The sequence below is a fragment of the Mandrillus leucophaeus genome, unplaced genomic scaffold (genome assembly GCF_000951045.1).
Source record: "Mandrillus leucophaeus isolate KB7577 unplaced genomic scaffold, Mleu.le_1.0 Scaffold1091, whole genome shotgun sequence".
In the NCBI taxonomy this organism is placed as follows: Eukaryota; Metazoa; Chordata; class Mammalia; order Primates; family Cercopithecidae; genus Mandrillus; species Mandrillus leucophaeus.
This window is the reverse complement of record NW_012099110.1, coordinates 15,171-19,938: the sequence shown is the minus strand read 5'-3', so window position 1 is coordinate 19,938 and position 4,768 is coordinate 15,171. Positions and strand designations below refer to the sequence as shown.

At 42.7% G+C, this 4,768-nt stretch overlaps 1 pseudogene across 1 annotated transcript; it reads right to left on the bottom strand.

Moving 5' to 3' along the window:
- Positions 1-384: 384 nt before the first annotated feature.
- Positions 385-938, bottom strand: LOC105545787 (annotated as a pseudogene). Its single transcript, XR_001006984.1, has one exon. The product of XR_001006984.1 is annotated as a cytochrome b-c1 complex subunit 6, mitochondrial pseudogene (transcript).
- Positions 939-4,768: the final 3,830 nt, after the last annotated feature.

The window sequence follows — 4,768 nt, the reverse complement described above, 5'->3', positions numbered from 1 at the left end:
TAATGTCTGTGTCACAGAAAGAATGCTGGAATTGGGAGAAATAAAGAAGCAATGGGATGTGAGGAATGGAAAGCAAGCATTGAAGCAATGAGAATCTAAACATTCAATTGCCAGGCAATCAATAACCTCAGGCACCTTGCAGAAGAAGATGGTAGGTTTCCAGGAGGATAGTCCTGAAAGCCCTGCAGACACATCATTTATTCACCGAATATTAATGGAGGACCCCCTATGTGTCCAGCACTTTGCTATTTACTGAGGGTACAAGAGTGTGCGAGTCAGAACCAATAGTTTACTGTCTACTGTGAATCAATGGGAAGCCTAGACACCAAAATCTTAGCACTAACTTTGCTAATGACACACGTTATTGAGACACCCCACTTTTTTTTTTTTTTTTTTTTGCAGATCACAGAACACAGAATTTTATTAAGATGGAATCACTGCGAATTACATAGAAGCTACCAGCCTAAGCCAAAATCCATGAGGTTCATGTGAACTTACAGTTACACAAATAAGAAACAAATGGTAAATCCAAAACCATAAGGAAATATTCTGATGCCCAGAAGATGAAGGCTGGGGTGAATAAGTCCACACACTTATTTCAAGTTGTTAAAGAGTTTGTGGGCCATGCAATGGTCCCTTGCATACAAGAAGTCTAAGAGCTCCTCCGTGCAATCCTCTTCTGTATGTGATCGAGAGGATACATGCTCATCACAGAGCTCTAGCCGCTCCCGGGCCTTTACACATTTCTCCAACTGCTCGCATTGCTCTCTCACTGTTGTTAGGGGATCCACTAATTCCTCCTCTTCCTCTTCCTCCTCCTCAGGATCTCCGGACTCCGGAAGCATCTTTCGCTCGTCCTCCAGTCCCATGTCTGGCTACAGTTCTAGATTCAACAAGAGCAGCAACAGCGGCACCTAATCCACTTCAGGATCAAGAAGGACTTGAGACACCCCGCTTTCTTCCAACTCAGTTTCCCATCTGCATAACATGTGGGTAAAAAATGCTAGACAATGCAGCAATTAAGGTCTCTTTCAAGGGTGGTGGCTGTTTTCCTGAAACGGTCAATATCTTAGATTCTTTGTTGGTGGCTTTTCTCAAGGTTGCCACTTGGATAGGGAGTGGGGAAGCTTCCTGCTGGAAAAGTTCTTTACCATTTTCATAATTGAGTTATGCACTCCCCTCTGTAGGTCTTTAATCTTCCAACATTTATCCCATCAGTTCTGCCTCTAGTGAGCCCTTAGTCCAAGATGTTTGTCTATTAAATTAAGAGTTTTGCAGAAGGGTAGAGCCATTTAAAGGCTGTAAATCACTGGGCAGTCTTTTAGCTGCTCTCTGCTCAGAGCCCCACTGCATCATCCAGCACTCATCCTGCCACTGCCTCCCCTCGGGCCTTGGCTCTCAGAGACAGACAGCTCTGGAGCGTGCAACTGGCACAGATCTGCCTACTCCAAAACCTCCTCTATAGGGCCAGCCCGTCCTAGGGGTGAGTTGATGGAGAATTTATATGAGTCATTGATTAACCTTCAGGAATGTCAAGGGCAACTTGATGCTCTCACTGGTTCTTCTTTCACCTTTTTCCCTAGTGCTTTTCATGCAGCCAGACCCGTGCTCGAGACCCTAGTTTTAATAACTGTATCGCTTGATTATATTCCTGACCCTGACTTGAGATTCGAACCAGAATAACAGAAAACTAACACTCCTGGGACCCTAATTTTTTATAAACCAGATCTTGTATATAGCTTCTATCATTTATATTTTTGTCTTTTACCTGTAAGGTAAATGATATTATTATTCCCATATTATTGATAAAGAAACTGAGGCCAAGGCAGATTACATAAAGTGCCAAGTTTTTATGACAAATTAATGATGGAGATGAGATTTTGAATCTGAAGCTCGTTTTCACCAAAGCCTGTGATATGCATTCAGTCATTCATAGGTGCTTTTTCTTTCTTTTCTTTTTAATTAATTAATGTATATTTTTTGAGACGGAGGCTCACTCTGTCACCCAGGCTGGAGTGTAGTGACCCCCGATCTCAGCTCACTGCAATCTCTGCCTCTCGGGTTCAAGTGATTCTCCTCTCTCAGGCTCCTGAGTAGCTGGGATCACAGGCGCCCGCCACCATGCCCTGCTAATTTTTGTATGTTTAGTAGAGATGGGGTTTCACCATGTTGGCCAGGCTGGTTTTGAACTCCTGACCTCAGGTGATCTGGCCGCCTCAACCTCCCAAAGTGCTGGGATTACAGACGTGAGCCACTGTGCCTGGCCCATAGGTGCTTTTTAAATGACTACTGTCATCTGTCATGCAGGGTACCAGGCTAGTGTTGTTATGGTAACCAGAATACTTAAGATATCCACATCCTCTTGGAGGATACAGTCTGCCCTGCAGTTGTAAGCATCCCCTCAGGACATCAGAAGCATCGGTACCAGTTCTTTCTCCCTGTCTCTTCACTTGCTGATGAGATTTCTATTCCTGAACCTTCATGCTGTGGCCAGAGTGCTGTCACTTTCTAACTCTTGTCCTGTCCATCTATCTGGCTCTCAAGAAATTGCCATAGACTCCCCAAGCCACACTCGCGGGGAGCCCTTGTTAAAGCATAGCATGGGCTAGCGGTAGACTGCCCAACGCTCTACTGCACGATATATCTTTCCTGCTGCTTCAGATTGTCTTCTCTTGTCCTTCCTCTGTAGTGCTTCCCCACTCCTGGGGAGGTTTTCAGGTCTTGCCCCAATGTCTGCTTGATTGTTTCAGTCTGTTGCATTCCACCTGCCTGCCTGTTTCATAATGTTTATCAGCCAAAATAAATAAAACAACGCACAATAATGAAACACAGGAACAAACCCTGGGGGTGTATTCTCCATATATATGACTCTTTTCTCAAGGACCTCCTGATCTCAGGCTGTCCCATGACACCTGCTTTCCTGGACTCCACCTAGGTTGACCTTCCTCTAAATGCCTCATGCCTCTCAATGAGCCTTCCCTGCTCCCACTCATGATGAATCTCTCCAGCTTCAGGAGAAGCTGTCATCATATGTAAAAAATGACATGAAAGATTTACTTACAATATGTAGAATGGGGATCACACAGGGGCCAGAAATCAGACAGGTTGATTCAAGTTCCAATTCTACCAGTTACCAGCTATGAGATATTGATCAGGTCCCACACGCTCTCTGGGGACATTATTTCTTTACCTGTTAAATTGGAATATCAGAAGCTATAATGACTTTATAATGGGTCTACGTAGGTAGGCTGAACTACATTTCCCAGAATTCCCTTTTTTATGTTTCTGATTAGGCTGCACCATAAGGAAGAGCCCTGCAAAGTTCTGGAGGGTGGACCAGTAGCCATTTAATACCTCACATATGTTATTACTGACAAGCTGGCTCACCTAATTGACTTGAAGTAGCAGCTGGGCTTGCAACTGCTCTATTTTCCCCTGGGTCCTCCTTCAGCTTCTACCACTGCTGGGTCAGGTGCTATGTTTAACTCTATGACAAGTGATATGTATGGTGTCTGTAGAATACCTATATCACCAAGGCCAGAAGCAACAAGTTTCAGTCCATCCTCATGGGGTTTCAGCTGATGCTTGTGGATTGAGTCTGCCCTCAACCTCCAAGCTTTACATCTATCTTACCTTTCTGACTTCCAGCCCTTTGAGCTTTGAGCTCCATCTAGCATTTGATGCAGAGACAATGGACTTACAGACACACTTAACCAGCTCTCATAATTGCAAAAGGCCAAAAGCCAGTAACAGGAATTTTATATATAGGTATAAGTTTGTGTGATGAACCTGTATTTGTTTGTGTGCATGTGTGTAATCAGTAGTTCTGCTTCTCTGGTTGAACCCTGACTAACGAAAAGACCATTTATTAAACTTTCAAGAAAAGTATGAAACTCAGGAGCATAAAAGAATAACCATTAGCTCATGGATCTGCAGTTCAGCTGAAGGGACTCTTCTTCAGGCAGCATCTCTGTTGGTTACTTGGAGTGCCTGTGTTCCACTTGTGTTTATTCTGGAGCCCAGGGACATCAGTTGCATGAGGAAAACTCTGCTTCTGAAGATGACAGAAGCTCTAGGGGACAAACCCCATTGAAAAAGCACATTTTAAGCCCCTGATTATATAATGTTTACTGACATCCCATTGGCCAAATCAAATCACATGGCCAAGTTCAAAGTCAAGAGGCAGAGCAATGCACTTGCCTTTTGTGAGAGAAAGTACAAATGTGTATGGTGAAGGACATGGCTACAAAATGAAGAATGGGGGACTACACTTCCAAGAGAGTGGTTCAGAAAAGTATCCAGAAACCTGCTTCTGCCCCTTCCCAGCTATGCTGTAACTAGATAGGCTATGAATGAACTGAGCAATGACTCTTCCAATTCTGATTTTGCTACTAAGTAGCTGTGGGTTATTTAAAAAGTTAATTCATAACACTTTGTCTGAAAAATTGGAATAATAATGCTTAGCCTTGGAGTAAGACCAACTGGATTCAATCTTTTGATGATTCATTGATTTAGGGAGAATATGCAATTATAGAGTCATCAAAAGAATGGGAATAATCAGGGGTTTCTTTCTTTCATTTGGTCATTTTAAAATTATTTCATTTTAAATACATTTTATGATACAATTTTAAAATTATAAGTAAAAATAAAAGACTAGTTTCAAAGCCCTCACACCCAAGTTCATACCAATGCCCCCTCAAAGGAAATCATTGTTAAAATTTTGCTTATATATTTCCAAATATTTTCATGACTTTATATATATGCATGA